Source organism: Pelodiscus sinensis, chromosome 2 (genome assembly GCF_052426305.1).
Source record: "Pelodiscus sinensis isolate ZL-2025 chromosome 2, ASM5242630v1, whole genome shotgun sequence".
Classification (NCBI taxonomy): domain Eukaryota; kingdom Metazoa; phylum Chordata; order Testudines; family Trionychidae; genus Pelodiscus; species Pelodiscus sinensis.
Window position 1 is genome coordinate 188481721 of NC_143053.1, and position 17151 is coordinate 188498871.

Genomic DNA, 17151 nt, shown 5'->3' on the forward strand with positions numbered 1-17151 from the left:
GGGAAGGAGGCAGGGAAGATGCTGGGTAGGGGTTTGAGGGAAGGGTGGAGTAGGGATGGGGCCTACAGCAGAGGGGCAAGTCAAGCAGCCCCTGGCAAATGAGAAGTGACACACATTTAAAGCAAAAGCATGGGAGAGGTGTATGCTGACTATACACAATATTATGAGAGCCGTGCGTTCCCTCTGCTTCCTTATGTTACTTTTACCAGCTATTTGCCCCTTTGTGTTGAAAAGGACACAATAAAGGAGAATCACATGCAATGTATTTAATCTTATTTGTGGGGTCATTGGGTTAGTGTTCATGCCCAATTTCCATCTTGTGACCCACTGAGATGAAGGAGGGCCACTTATGTGGCCCACTCACTGGCCTTGGCTGCCCATTGCTGTTCTAAACTGACATAATATTTATGTTCAGTGGGGATTTATCCAGACACCTGAAATCCTCCAATCATCTTCTCTTTTTCTCTACCCCATTCTACCCCTAAGGAAGAATAAGGGCCATAGAAGGGGTGCCATAAATCTGTACGAGAGTGATGTCCATCCATATATGTAGCATGCAGCATTCTCCAGCTAATTCCTGCTATATCCTAGGCTTTGGATAAGATAGGACAAGCCAGTGCACCAAAGACCAAAGACTCCTGGCAACATGAGAAGAGTCTAGGCCTAGCAGAATGGTTCCATTGATTCTCTTAATGTTTCTATGGCTCAGATAACTTAAGATAATGAGGTTTCTCTGGTGTTATGGCCTTTTATTCTGAACTATTGAAAATGTTTTATAGTATGAAAAGCGCAGCTACCAGTTTGTTCTTGACAGGATGTTGCAGGTGAGCCTACCTATGATGTTTATGATGAGAGTCAATCAAAATCAGAAAATGTCAGTGAGTCCAGTTGAGCTTTCGTGCCCCCTCAAACCTGACTCTTCTGACCTGGCATTACAAACCTGGCAACAGGCTGCTAAGTCAGCAGCCCAACACTATTTTAGTGCCCAGCTAAAGAAGTGAGGTAATTTTAAAAGATGCTCATAAATCTTCTCAACTGAATTGAAAAGTTTCAGAGTAAAATTTAAATGAGGTTTAATGAGGTTGCTACAGTGTCACAGGCAAGGCCAAATTAAGGAGGGGGATAGCAGGGCAGCTGCCCAGGGTGCCAACTTCTGGGGGGTGCCACATGCCCGGCTGCACGGTGCCCCTTAGAGCTGCAATCAGGCACTGAGCGCCCGGGGCTGGGGCCACGCAGTGCCTGATGGCAGCTCTGAGGGGCGCAGTGCGCTGGGGAACAGGGCCGTGCATGAACCGTGCGACCGGTGGCAGAGCCGCGCATGCGTAGCGCGCCCGCTGCCTGGGGCGCGGGAATGGCTTGAGCTGGCCCTGGTTCACAGGGCAACCTGGAGTAAATACATGTTTGTATTTTAGCAGGTCAATATCACCTTGCTTTGGTCTTATTAAAATATTCTGGACTGATTGTAAATGTGTCTCAACACTTGAAAATGAAATCTGAAGTAAGCTTAAAAAATACAGTAAAGAATATAGGGCTTCTAAAAATCCCTGAAAATTCCATCCCCGCTGTGGGCACTCACAGCTCCTACTGCTGAGCAGATAACTCAGACCCATGGGCTACGTCTACACTGGCAGCTTCTTGCGCAAGAACTCTTCCACAACAGAGCATCTACACTGCCATGTGCTTTTGCACAAGAGTGTCCAGGGCAGTGTAGACGTTCTCTTGCGCAAGAAAGCTCTGATGGCCATTTTAACCACATGGGCTTCTTGCGCAAGAAATTCATGTTGCCTGTCTACACTGGCCTCTTCTGGAAGAGCTCTTGAGCAAGAGGGCTTATTCCTCATGGGGAGAGGAATAACTCTTCTGGAAGAAGCCCTGTTTTACAATGCTATACTGTAAATTTACTTCTGAAAGAACTCTCATGCAGTGTAGACAGCCAGCAAGTTTTTGCAGAAGAATGGCTGTTCTTCCACAAGAAGCTGCCAGTGTAGACATAGCTAAATGGTGTTACTGAGCACCATCTGGACCAGGGCTATGGATTTTCCTTTTAAAGGCTGCTTTGAGGTTAGGATGATGCAAGCACTGCAAATGAGCGCATGAAGCTTGTCCTGCTGCTGGCACCATGCAGGGGAAGAAACGATCTGACTCAAACACACCGGAGACAAGCCCAGACTGGGTGAGAGGCAAGCAATTGAGAAGAGGAGACAGGAGAGAATGTGTCTGGAGGCAGAGAAAGAACCTAGGGCTAGGACTAGGTAGCAAGAAGCTGGTGGGTGAGAAGAGAGGCTGGGAGTATGAGGCAGGAACTGGCTGTGTGTATTGAATTACAATTCAGTCTTTAATTACATGATTACATTGAACAATGAGAAGAAAACAAAATACTGAACAACTGCTCATTATATGAGCACCTTCCACCCTCTGCACTGAATGAGGCCAGAGGCAAAAATAGTATGTGAACTTATAATTAAGAACTAACTAACTGTACACTGGATAAATGCTGCACAGGTAAACTTAATTGTGGTGTTTCCTAACTTTTGGGTGTTTGACTTTGCAACTTTAATGTTTTTGGCATAGTGTTTGGGGGTGCATATTGTGGCAAGGTCCTTACCCAGGGGCCCCTTCTTCATCCACAAATCAACTAGAGACTTTTTGGTGCAATCACCCATACCTTTTATTGACTGTGCCAATTTCCCACCATCTTCTATTTACAGAGCTTTGTTCACAGAAAACTCATCTAGCCTCTCCTTCTGCCTGGGGCATACACTTGGCCCCTCTCCTTCCTCTGGCTGCCTTATCTAACTCTGGCTCATAAGGCCCTCTGCTGTTTCCCATTAGCCACTCAGGCATGGGCTTGCTCAGCTGGCTTCACTTGCCCTTTTCAGCCAGGCTGTAGTAGCAGAACTGTGGTTAGCCAGGAGCCTGTCACAATATTTTGATATAGATATAGATATAGAGATGCAAGTCACTCTCATAGCACTTTTATTGAAAATGTAGCATTGTACACCAGGGCAATGATTTACCAGGCATTTGTTCACAGTTGGTCAAATATTCAAAAAAGTTGAGTTCCAACAGTGACTATAAAAACTAACTGTATCGGCCACTCCATTCATTTGTGTATGCAAGTAAAGTATTTTAGTATATAAACAGGTAATTACATGCCATACTTTGACTTGGCTCTATGACTCAAAAATACCAAGGTACCAAATGTTGCTGCTGCTGAGCCTATGTCGTTATGTGCATTCAAGCAGAGATTGTCGAAGTATCATAAAGGAAAGTTGTTGAGGATTGGGCATAGCACCCTTCAGTTCCTTTGAAGATACCAGTTTAAAAAGAAACAACAGTGCTCAGCCCCTGATTACCGCTGCTTCTCTTTTCAGGGCACAGAATTAAAGCATTTCTTTGCTTTTCTACAGTAAAAAGCGTAGCACCTGCCTGTCAGCGAGAAATATGTTAAAACTTTATCCTTGAGTTTGATTAAGCCCATAAATAAAAACAGGATATTTCTCTTCTTGGCCCTGGACTTCACATACTACGTCTTCTCCCAGTGCAATTAAAGGAGGTTCTCTCTTTTCACAATGGAAAAAACACTAGTGCCTTTCAAACACCAGCTAGAGAACCCTTCTCCATTTGGCAGTTTCTCAGAAGCGTCTTCCCTTTTCCTCATCCAAACAATTGACTGACTGCATGTGATATCCCTGTCATGTAGGCATAAAGGCTTAAGTGCAGTCTACCCCTTTTAAATATTTGGCCCAGTGTATCTGCTGGGAACCTAAGAACATGAATTAGGAAACCTGCCCTGAACATCTACAACCGATTCACATATAAGTTTCTCTCACCTCAGGCTACACTCATCCCATCTGTTAAAAATACACGTCTGCTGCAAAATTTCAGTGCTCATAGTGCATGCCAAGTGAAAGGAACATTCATGCAGATGCATGCAGCTTGAATACAGGAGCCATTTCCCCATTAGTAAGTCCCACCTCTGATAGAGTCCTACCATTATGATGGCTCAATCCAGTTCATTCAAGGTAAGCATGCAAGGAGCTACACTACCATAAGAGTGGGAGAGGACCAAGGGAGCTTCACTGGCAGCACAAAGAGACAGGGCTGCTGGGTCAGTGACCCTTGCCTGCACAGATTCCCCCAGAGACATCTACAGGTCTTGGGAGTCAAAAAGGGTAACTATCACCCCATTAAGGGCACAAATTCTATGGAAATGCCATAGGAAAACTTCACAGCATGTTTTTATTCTTCTCAGGGGAGTATCCTGTCCCTAAAATTCTAATTAGTGACAGAATCAGAAACAAAGGGTTCCAAACAAGAAATAATTAAAAATACAGTTGAAAAATCCCAGAGCACATTATAATTTAATATCTCATTATCTACTAGGCATATAGAACATAACATTAATTTCCCTACTCTGCACCCAACTCAATTCATATTCAACAGAACCTACATGTCTGTATCTCATCCAACTTGAGAAGAAATTGTCTTGTGAATCAGAGGAATGTACTAGAGAATAGTCTACACTTTGGTAATGTTCAGATTAAATGTTCACAACAGATTTCTCACATATACACTTCACTGACTCAGAAATGATTCTATGGTTATTAAACAGTCATTGCACATGCTCTTGTGGCTGATATAATACGACAGAAAAAATTAAGGGGAAGGTTTGAATGCGTATTTCCACACAAATCGAGAAGTTCTTATTTTATGTCTAGATTAGCAGCCTGTCTTTGTATGTAGAGCCAGACTTTGTACTAAACAATATTGATACGTGGGGGCATTTGAATTTCAGCCTTTGAATCCCGATTTTGTCATGTTCCTTGAAATCTGGACCAAGATCCAAATGCTGCAGCGTCTCAATTTGAAAGTCAATAAAATATTGACGAAAAGGTAAGGCCAACTGCTAAAGAACCTAATTCTGGCATACAAACTATTGCTCAACAACTCCACCCAGCTGCCTCAAATGGGAAATGAAGGTTTTTCATTTATCTCTCAGGCTTCTAGCTTATTTTGCTTCTCTGCTTTGCATTTATCTGATTGCTTGAGCCAGGTGCTATGGGGAGACTGCTGATATCACCATTGAAAGTAGTAGTTTGAGGCAGCTCTGAAATAGTCAAAACTCACACAATGACACTATGGTCAGCTGCTGGAGATACTGGATTTTTTTATTTCTCTCAACTGGTACAAAAGAGAGGGATGGGAATCCACAGCTGGGGAGGACAGGGGAAAACTCTGGGTTTAGATCTGACATTTCAAACTAATTCCTTCTCCTTCAGTGCCACTGGAGTGAGAATCATTCAAAGTAGCTTTGATGCAACAGAGGACTGATTTAAAAAATGAATCTCCATGCTAAAATAAAAAATGGAGTTCAAACCCAGATACAGATGTGCTTGAATCCCTTGTTAACTAAACAAAAGAAGCTTTTAGCAAAGAAATAAGTTTTAAATTATCCTTTTAAAATATTTCTAGTGTAAATCATCTAGTACTTCCTGATTTAAGTCACAATTCAGCAAACCACTTAAACAAATGAGTAATCCCGTCCTATTCAACCACGCTCTTAAATTCATACTTTAAGCATGTGAATTGTACCAACTGACATCAATTCTCACGTGGAATCAAGATCTTAATAAACATAACCCAAAATGTATTATTCTTTGACAACCCTGTTACCATTGGTTGCGTGGCTCTAATTGTATCTGAAATGCTGCTGAATTATGTATTCTGTGATGACTTTAGAACACTAGAAGTGCCAGAGGATTTCACACAAGGAACAGAATATTTGTTAAAGGTTAGTGAGAATGGATTTCTCTTTTGCTTGTTGAATGCCAGCACAGCTTACCTAGTGAGGGCATTGAGGATACATTTCTCTGATTAGCTGAATTTTTATTTTAGCTTTTTAGTTCACCTTGAATTTAATTAATCTTTACACAGAGGGAATCTTGGTGCTTTCATCTCATCAGTTCACTTTTTCAAATCATTACAGCTCCAGTAGACAATCACAATCCAGAAATGCCTTATTCTAATTTTAGTTTTTCTCTTGCAATATAAACTGATGTCACTTTATTACTAAACAAAGTTCTGACTGCATTTTCAAAATAAGAATTGTAATTTCAACCTACTTCGCAAGTGGGATTTATTACTTCCTTAAGTTTAAATTGTTGAGTGTTAATGGCTCTAGACATGTATACATCCGCTAAAGCATACAGAAAACATAAAGATCAGCAAATATATATACAAAGATACTCTATCCGTGTCACATGGGAGCAATATAAGTTTAACAAATATATCCTGATGATACCATTCCTTCCTGTATGTCCCGTTTTATTTATTTGGTTAGATTTAATTGGCTATAGAAACCACCATAATATCTACAAATCAAATCACTGTTCATAATAAACCCATATTTTACCATTTTATAACCTCAATCCATTCCTTCCCAAATTCCTAGGGAGGGAACAGCAGAGCTATGCAAACTGTCCAGAAGTTAGCAAATTAGACGGACAGGCCCTGATTCAGCATAGGAAAATGATATAAGCACATTCTTAACTTTGGACTCATGCTTAAAGTTAAACACGTGCTTAGCTTCTTTATTGAATAGGGATGGAATCAACTATGTGCATAATAATCTCTTTGCTTAACTTTCACCATTGGCAGCTCAGATGTCAATCTTCTCCATAGTTCCCAAAATGGAGGATTCAGCAGAAGCTGCCTAGCCCAATGTCAGGAGATGACTTCTTAAGGAAAAAATCTCACCAAAAACTCCTTGAGAATATTTGACAGCTATCATAACTATCCTTGGCTTTAACCAGTCAAGATATACAAAGGGCTCACCTTCCCATGGTGGTAAATGCTGTGACTGTGAAGCAGTAGTATTAGTCTGCAACATGACATGTACACGTTTCTAATGTAATATAGATGCCACAAGTGTAATATTAGCACTTTCATATTAGCCCATCTTAATGGAATACACATTTTGCTAGCATTGACCATTCATATCCCTCAGAGTAATAAAATTTTTTGAACAATAAAACAATTAAAATGTATATAGTTTCATCATTCTGAAGACCCAGGTATTAATTGATTATCACTACTTGAAAGTCTGATAGGATATGTCTACACTGCCATCCTGGTTCGAACTAGGGTGGCTGATGTAGGCATTCGAACTTGCAAATGAAGCCCAGGATTTAAATATCCTGGGCTTTATTTGCATGTTCCTGGGCACCATCATTTTTAAATGCCCCGTAGTTCAAACTACCTGCCCACGGCAACACGCAGCACGGACTAGATAGTTCGAATTAAAGCTCCTAATTTGAACTACCGTTACTCCTCCCGAGTATGAATAATGCGCAGATCTCAGGAGAAGGAACCTACCAAGTTAAGTTCTTGAGTAATTTATTTTGCTTTTTTACCATTGCTACACATTGAGCTATCCATAGTGATGTTCAGATTTATTTCCTGAGTGGTTATAGTTAATGTAGGGTCCAGAAATATGCTAGAAGTTAAAATGATTATTTCCATTGTCCCTTACCTTGCATTTGTCAACATTGAATTTCACTTGCCATTCTGAAGTTCTTCATAGTTGTGTCTAACCTACATTATTGTGTGTCATTTACAAATTTTACTCCCACATTCCCCTTTTAGATAATTAATAAATCAAACAAACCACGGTCTGCTTGCCATGTTGGAAGATGACCAATAATTTCTAATTCATTTCTCATCTGAATGCATAGTTTTCTCTTGTGGAGGACTTTCTCAAAGGATTTTTCAAAGTCTAGATTGTTGTCCTTTATCTACTATTTTACTGACACACAAAGAATTCCACTAGAATAGAGAGCCACAATTTTCATTTACATAAGCCATACTGATTCGTCTTTATTGTGACCTCCTGAATCTTGCATTTTAAACTTTGTTTTTACCTTCCTATTTTTCTGTGTGACTGCATATTGAAAGTCTACTATTGAATGCTTAAGTAGCTTCCATGCTGGGTCTAAGAGCCATAATGTAATCATTTGTGAAGTGAGTCTTTTTGATTAGCTCTCTCTTTTAATCTCTATTTTAATGTATATCTAAGAGCTAGTTTCTGGTACAATTCCCTCCACAGATATTTAACTTAATTATAGTATGGTCACTATTACGTAGTAGCTCAAATATAGTTACTTCTTGAACAAGCCCCCAAATATTAGTTTGTGTGATCTAGGACAAGATTTTCCAGACACTATGGAATTTAAGATGTCGAAACATCTCCTCTACAAACTTTGTCCTGTAGTGACACTTGCCCAGTTTCTATGGGGATATTTTTAGCTCACAATTATTACTTAAAAAAACCCAACAGATTTAGTTGCCTCTTTCATCTCTCTCATTATTGTGCACGCAATATTCTTTTCCTCATGAGGAAGTCAATAGCAAAACCCTACTAAGACAATCTATTTATATGAGATTTATGTTTATACAGATTCTACTGTATGTTCTTCCACATTGCCACATTAGATTTTATGAGGCAGGGAATCAAACACAATGCAATTTTAAAAGACTATATTCACTGAGTATTTTAAACATAATTTTGAATTGCAATCACAGATAAATATATAGACTCTCATTCATACCTGGTGCAATTCCCCTGAACTCAATGCAGTCATACTAGAATTACTGTACTGTTTTATACCTTGCCTTTTACAGGTTTTACAACTTTCCTCTCTGCTCTAAAAAAGCATAAATCAAAAGTCAATCTCCTATTTTAATCAAATTGCCATGACTATCTGGTAAGGATCTGAAGGAAGGATGTTAAATGGCTCACACAACAGAAGTATTTCAGAATTAAGCTGACAGTACAAACAAAATGTCGTAATTAATAAAAGTAAATGAAATTACATACTGGTAATCAGGGAATGGCTCAGGAAAGGGTACAAACATTACAAGAACGAGTTGATTACTATGGACTGTTTTATCTGAAATAATCTATGCTCTTGGTGCTGCAAAAGGGTATGGGTCTGTACTACCTACACAGCTCAATTGTTGGTTTGCAATTTTGGCCACACACAGCCATTTGGTTGTTTATTTTCTGTGCTATGGGAGACAGAGGCAGAGATTTGGTGGCACATAATTCTCAGCTTGCTATCCATGAAGCGAAGTATAGCCTTCCATAGTTACAAGAGATCTATATTAAATCTGCTCAGGTTTTGCAAGGGCTGTGTATATCTATTTTCCATTGATGAAGTGGTGAACCGATTAATGAATTAGACAGTGTGTTCCTGAAGTACAGGAGCTGGGAGAATTTGAATCAAGAGTGGCTCTGGGAGTAATTCATGTAATTTAGCTAGGTGTGGGGTCTCCATATGTGTTTGTGCTGAGAGACAATATCTCCTGGAGTATTTGCTGCTGGTCACTACCAAGGCAGTGTGAGAGACAGCCCAGGTTAGAGAAAATGAAGGGAATACAACAGTCCCATGGGCTCAGGCTACAACCTCATCACAAATGCTTTATGGTCAGATCCTAACCTAGGGTATGTCTACACTGCAGCACTATTTCGAATTAACTTATTTCGAATTAGTTAATTCAAAATAAGCTAATTCAAAATAATGCATCTAGACACAAACTAATTTGAAATAGCATTTTTCTAATCTGAAATAGCGCGTCCACATTGAGTGGACCCTGAATCGAAGGTAAGGCTGGCTGGAACCAGTGCTGGCAGGGCATCAGGGTCGGACTTAGTGTGGGGGGCTGCTGCCTCAGGCTATCCGAGCTCTGTGCTTAAAGGGACCCTACCCCTATCCCAGACAGACAGTTCTCAGGTTTCTCTGCTTGCTGGTCTACCTCGCTGAGGGACAGCAAAGCATTTGTGTCTCGGATGCTCTGCTTGCCCTCACTCGGGACACCACGGTACTCTGCAACATGGAACCAGACCTGCCCCGGGGACTCTGCTGCTTCTTGTGGACACGTTGCCAGCAGCCTGTCTACACTGTCTACAGGCTGCCATCCGGGAGGACCATTGAGGGGCTCTCAGGATCCAGGGGGCCCTGCAGGAGAGCTTCCACCCTAAGGAGCACTAACAGTCTCCTCGGTCTGCTGCACTGGGGGCTTGTGCCCCATTCCTCCCTCTCATTCTTCCACTTACCATTCCCTAGCTCCCCCTTCCTGATGTCAAATAAAATACGTGTATTTTCAAAAATAGAAACTGTCTTTATTTAACACAACTCGGGGGAGGGGGGATGAACCTCTGGGGAGACGGGGGAAAGGAGGCAGGAGAGGGTGGGAGACGGGAGGGGGAAAACTGGGAGGAGGGAGCTGGAAGGAGAAAGAAAGGGGAGGGGAAACTCAGCGCTCAGGGGTAGGGGTCTCGCCGGGCACCACGGGGGAGGGGGCCTCGGTGTCCCCAGAGGGATGGGGAGGAGGATGTGGAGGTTGAGGTGGGGGGTGTGGAGATTGAGGAGGAGGGTGTGGAGGTTGAGGAGGAAGAGTTGGGAGGGAGGGCAGGAGTGGGAGGAGGAACAGTAGCTGGGGGGAGGGGGCAGTATGCTTTGCACCAGGGCCTGCAGATGGTGACAGATGGCACGACCCTGCGCAAGCAGCTCCCGCTGGAACTCCCGGTTGTCCTGCGCCTGCTGCTCCATGATCCGTGTCTGGGCTTGCAGGACCTGCAGGTGCTGCTTTCTGTACCCCTGCTGCGTCGTGGTGGTCCTGCTGAGGCTGCAGGTGTGGGAGCATGTCTTGGGCAGGGTGGTGCGCCCTGCACAAGCAGCTGGTGTGGCTGTAGAGAAAGAAGAGAAGTGGTCAGTTCTCCCCGGGGACACGGTGGATGATGCCCAGCCCCCACTGCGAGGTGAGGGTGACCATGCCCTGCACTGTCAGAGCCGATGTGCTTGCACAGAGGCCATGGTCGCCATGTCTGGCTTTGCCCGGGACTGGGAGCTGCCCCGAAACCACACCCATGCCCCTGTGCTGTGTATAGTGCGGCTGGAGCAGGTGGGACATGTCCCTTGACCCTGTGTAGAGGGGGCATGTGAAGGGAGGTCATCTTGCTGTGTCCTGCCCCAAGGTCCGGAGCGTGTTTGGTCTCTTCACACACATGTGACTATCAGGCCACAGCCCCTGTGTGGCACACAGATGTAGCCACGTGTCTAAGGGTGGCATGGCACATGCCCACACGTGCACAGGTGGCTGCGTGATCCATGGGAGGCATGACCCACGCGTGCGGTCCCTAGTTTCCCTCCCCTCTCCTCCACGGGTAGGGGACAGTTCTAGCACTTACCTGGTATGGCTTCCCCGGACGACCCTGCCAACTCCAGTGCTGGGACAGCTGGTGGTGGCTCCTTTGCTGCGTCCAGATCAGGGCCCTCAGTTTACGGCTCGCTGCCCCCTGAGCTGGTGCAGACCGCCCCGCCCCCCAGGATTTGGTCGAGAGCAGGGAAGGAGGGGCAGGTGTCAGCCCCTGCTGCGGCGCAGCCCCTGGTGTCCCTGGTGTACACCTGCCACAACTCTTTAATTGTGAGGCGCACCTGCTCCTGCGTGTGCCTATGTCCTTTGCAGGCCATGGTGGCTGCTGTGTGGCTGTAGACGGACATGTTCCTCTGCCTAGTGCGGAGATCACGGACATTGGGGGCCTCCCCCCAAACCTCAAAGTGGTCCATGATCTCCGCACTAGTCCAGGCGGGCACACGCCATCTATGGCCCCTGGGTACTGGAGGACTGAGCGGGGGATGGCTGGCTGCCACAGTCTGACATTGTGCAGCCACTGGGTAATGGTCTGCGGCTGCTGGCAGGCCTGGCTCTCACACGTGCCCAGTGGCCAGACTCTACCCCTTTAAGGGCCCCGGGACTGGGGGAGAGGAGAAGAGTTTTCCTGGTTGTGCCCAGAGTGGCCACCAGGGGAAATTGGGAAGGGCTGGAGGTCCCCCTAATTCAAAATAAGTGTCTACACAGCAGTTATTTCTAATGAGCTATTTTGAATTGAGTGGTATTCCTCATAGAATGAGGTTACCCAAATTTGATTTCGAATTTATTTCAAAATATCAGTTTGGCTGTGTAGACGCTATTAAAGTTAATTCGAAATAAAGGCAGTTATTTTGAATTAACTTTGTAGTGTAGACATACCCCTAGTTTTCCGAAGGAGTGCTAGCAGGCTCCATAGTCTGGATCATCTTCATACTTATGGGGATGCAATGAAATTCTCAGATGAGGATAGAGAACCCACTTCCCTCCAATATGTTCCTTGCTGATTTTTATCTTCTTCCCCTGAAGCATCAGAGACAGCTGCAGCTGAGGAAGGAACACAGCATGGGGTGGACCGGGCTCCAAAGAAGCTCTGAGCATTCTCTCTCAGGTGCTTGGCTGGCTAGTTCTTCCTCACTTCAGGTACGTCTAGACTACATGCCTCTGGAGACAGAGGCATGTAGATTAGACTACCCGGCATAGGAAAATTAAGCGGCAATTTAAATAATCGCTGCTTCATTTAAATTTAAATGGCTGCCGCGCGGAGCTGATCAGCTGTTTGTTGGCTCAGTGCCGTAGTCTGGACGCTCCACGGTCGACATCAAAGGCATTTGTCGACCTCCCAGGCATGTAGTCTAGACGTACCCTTCTTCTAGGTTTAACTGATCATGATATGCATGGTTGAGAAGGAATTTTCCCTGGGCTAGATTGGCAGTTATCTAAAGAGTTTTTTCATTTTCTTTTGTAGTGTGTGGCTTTGGGTCATTTGCCAGGATTACATGAGTCTCAATAATTTTGCTGCTGTTGCAGGAACCTCAAATTCTAATGCATCTTGTACCTTTCTGTTCTGTAGTACATAACTGTCTACTCTTCATTAGGTCTCATGTACTTTGGTCTAATTTTGATTGTTGGATTTAGTGTGAAGGTGCTGGGTGGTATGGTGGCTTGTCATATACAGAAGGTCAGACTAAATGATCTGGTGATCCCTTCTGCCTTAAACTCTGGGGGTATGTCTACACTACCCCGCTAGTTCGAACTAGCAGGGTAATGCATGCATACCGAACTTGCTAATGAAGCCCGGGATTTGAATTTCCCGGGCTTCATTAGCATAAAGCCGGCGCCGCCATTTTTAAAAGCCGGCTAGTGCGAACCCCGTGCCGCGCGGCTACACGCGGCACGGGGTTCGCACTAGCCGGCTTTTAAAAATGGCGGCGCCAGCTTTATGCTAATGAAGCCCGGGAAATTCAAATCCCGGGCTTCATTAGCAAGTTCGGTATGCATGCATTACCCCGCTAGTTCGAACTAGCGGGGTAGTGTAGACATACCCTGTGAGACCACCATGTCAGTAGCAGCAGAGCTGCTATCTTGTCCATTGACCCTCCTCCTCCGAGGTGTGGTTCATAACATTCTTACTCTTATTGGGTCTACACTGCACTGTAGCTCAAAATAAGATACGCAATTTGAGTATGCAAACTGCGTATCTTCTTTCAATCTTATTCCAAAATACTTTATTTTGAAATAACCCGCTATTCCAAAACATCCCTTACTCCTCATGGAATGAGGTTTACAGGGATGTCAGAATAGCGAGCCTGTTATATTTTGAAATAACGGGCTTGCTGTGAGGATGTGGGATAGCTATTCTGGGATACTCCGGTATCCCAAAATAGCATTGCAGTGTCGACGTAGCTCTTAATCCCTACTACATGTGACATCAAGGATGCCGGCTGAATGACATCATGAATAAAAGGGCCTTATTTGATGCATCGAAGAGGAGTGAATGTTTTGTTTCTGAGTAACAGCAGAGAGAATTGTTGTACATCACCTTCCAAGCAAATAAAGGGGAAAGTAAGCCCTCATGATCTGCAGGACGTGGAACTTCAGAAACCTAAATCAGAACAATACACTGCAAGTGTCATGCCATGCCTTACTACAAATAAATCTTACTTGTTCACCATAAAAATATGAGGCGGTTGCAGATATCAGAGTAATGACCTATGTATACCAAGTCAAAACAAACCATGATATCCTAATCTGTATCATGCCAGAGGGAGAAGATTTCAGAGTTAAAAAGTCTCAAGGAATATGTTAAAATGTTACAAATGTGTGTGTTTTTTCCAATCTTCTCTAAGATAGTTACATTACTTATTTTGTGAAATTGTAAGTTATGTTATAGAAGTCCTTGGACATGCTCACATGCTTTAAATAATTGTTTTTACTGTGCATTTAAACTGATGTTTTTGATTTTTTTTTATTTTGCAAAGAGAGAATTTAAGATAACTAGTTTAGAAAAAAAATACAAATACACTAAGCTGAGTAGGCCTCAAAACTCATGATACTCAAGAGTTGTTTTACAACTGATACCTTATTCTTAACCAGTCACTTTACCATCAGACTTTGTAAGACACTGCAGATCCATGAGTTACTGACAAAATACAGGCAGTCCCCGGGTTACGTACAAGATAGGGACTATAGGTTTGTTCTTAAGTTGAATCTGTATGTAAGTCGGAACGGGCGTCCAGATTCAACCGCTGCTGAAACTGATCAGTTTCAACAGTGGCTGAATCTGGACGCCAGTTCTGACTTACATACAGATTCAACTTAAGAACCCCAGGCATCCCCAAGTCAGCTGCTGCTGAAACTGATCAGCGGCTGATTCCAGGAAGCCCGGGCCACGGGCTTCCTGTAGTCAGCCACTGGTCAGTTTCAGCAGCGGCTGACTTGGGGATGCCTGGGGCAGAGCAGCTGGGGTGCTGCTGGGTTGGTCCAGTAGCGCCGCTGCTCCTCGGCGCTACTGGACCAACCCAGCAGCACCCCCGCTGCTCTGCCCCAGGTGTCCTGATTCAGCCGCTGCTGAAACTGATCAGCAGCGGCTGAATCAGGACTCCTGGGGCAGAGCAGCTGGGGTGCTGCCGGGTTGGTCCAATAGCCAAGGAGCGGTGCTGTGGGACCAACCGGCAGCACCCCACCTGCTCTACCACAGGCCGGGGCTTTGCTCCACGTCTCCCTGGTCTGCTCGGGGGGGGGCCACTAGCTGCGTCCCCCCCCCTCAGCAGATCAGGGACACGGGGAGCAAAGCCGCAGCGGCGGCGGGGTGCCGCGCCTCTGAGGCTTTCCTCTGGCAAAGCCTCAGAGGCGCGGGACCCCTCCGCCTCCCGGCTTTGCTCCAGGTGTCCCTGGTCTGCTGGAGACGGTCCCCAGCAGACCAGAGGCACCTGGAGCAAAGTGGCAGCAGCGGCGGGGTGCCGCGCCTCCCCGGCTTTGCTCTGGCAAAGCCTCAGAGGCGCGGGACCCCTCCGCCTCCCCGGCTTTGCTCCGGGTGTCCCTGGTCTGCTGGAGACGGTCCCCAGCAGACCAGAGGCACCTGGAGCAAAGCAACAGCGGCATTTTCTGGGTCAACTAGCTTATCCTCTCCCCAGCATCCCTGACTGTAAGATGAATTTTCTAATAGCCGGTATGTATTTTGAGCTTCTGTGGGTGAATGTTTACTAAGCTCAATACCATTAAAATTCCAGATGCTGATCTCTTCTGGATAGATAGCAGCCTGCCTGCTTCGCCTAAAACAACTTTGCTCGCACCGATACTCTGGGGTGCAGCAGATTTATAGGGGCTTGTGAGAAAATATGTTTTCATGCAAAACAAGCCTACTCTGAGAAGTCTACATTTTCAAGAGCAACAAGTGATCCTAAGAGTCATGGTTTAGCTTCCCAGCTGGTGACACATTAAAGGGCCTTGAGTTTCATAAGGCGCTGAGCACCAACCTTCTAAAATGTAGGCCCCCTTAAAGAGTTTCAACTAGATAATTTAAAAATATATATTTGGTGTATGCAATCTGATCAAGCCAAGCCTCAGTGTTTTTATCAACAATGTTCCTCTAGGAAGTTGAATCATTTTGCCCCCCTGTAAGCCACCTTGCTTAGTCCCAGATCTGTGCTCAGGTCTTGAAAACAAATGCTCAGTGGTCCCCTTTAAGCTCTGGCCTGGAGTGTAGGGTGGGGCAGATAAACAGCTCAAGTTGCCCCAGACCATGAGGCAGGGCAGGGCAGGCAAACAGTTTAGCAGTCACAGTCTCAGTAGGCTTAGGCCCTGATGCAGGGCAGGGCAGATGAACAAACAGGAGATTGCAGTTTAGGTAGGCCCAGGCCCTGGGGTAGGGCAGGGCAGGGCAGACAAACAAACAAGTAGCAACCACAGTTTACAGGAAGGCCCAGGCGCAGGGTGGGGCAGGACAACAAACAGTCTCAGGAAGCCCTACGCCCTGGTGCAGATCAGGGCAGGCAAACAGACAGCAATCACTGGCAAGAGAGGAGGAAACTGCCACCCAGTATGTGGGGTGGCAGGGGTCACTCAGGCCCTCTCAGCTCCATAGTGTCCTGGCCCAGGGACCTAGCAGTGGCAGCTCAGGCTACCACAGGTCAGCAGGGATCTGGCCTGCAACACACTGACACACTCTAAGGCTATGTCTAGACTGCAGGCTTCTTTCGAAAGAGGCTCTTTCGAAAGCATCTTTTGAAAGAGCCTCTTTCGAAAGATCGCGTCTAGACTGCAGGCGGATCTTTCGAAAGAGAAATCCGCTTTTTCGAAAGAGAGCACCCAGCGAGTCTGGATGCTCTCTTTCGAAGACGGCCTCTTTACATTGAAGAACGCCTTCTTTCGAAAGAGGAACTTTCGAAAGAAGGCGTTCTTCCTCGTAAATTGAGGTTTACCACCATCGAAAGAAAAGCCGCGTTCTTTCGAAATAATTTCGAAAGAACGCAGCTTGAGTCTGGACGCAGGGGAAGTTCTTTCGAAAAAAGGCTACTTTTTTCAAAAGAACCCCTGAGTCTGGACACGGCCTAAAGTACTATAAGGTCAGCCAGATAGTCATCAGCTCACCCTGGGCCACTTCCTAACTCCCCTTCATTGTCTACCTGTCTCCACAGTGGGTGCAGGTTCTTGGGGTCATCAATATCTGAACCCTCAGGCAGGGTAAAAAAGCTCTTTTCGGTGTAGGGGCCTGGTGGTCTGAGCCAGTCCTCAGCCTCCGTAAGGTCCTCAGTGACCTCCTGGCTCAGGATCTCAGGACAAGCTTCTGCTTCCTCGGGCAGCTAGGCCCCTACTAAGCTCCTGGGCTCGGCTTTTATACCTCTTGCTCTGCCTTTTGGCTCCCAGGAAGTTAAAGAGGCAGGACTGGGCTTAGCCCACCCGGGCTTAGAGAGGGGTTCTTCCCCCTCAGGGTAAGTG

General features: G+C 45.3%; 1 protein-coding gene across 4 annotated transcripts in view; it reads right to left on the reverse strand.

Annotated features, from left to right (window-relative positions):
* RBMS3 (RNA binding motif single stranded interacting protein 3) overlaps window positions 1-17151 on the reverse strand; it is a 989419-nt gene that overhangs the window by 831191 nt on the left and 141077 nt on the right. The window lies entirely within an intron of this gene.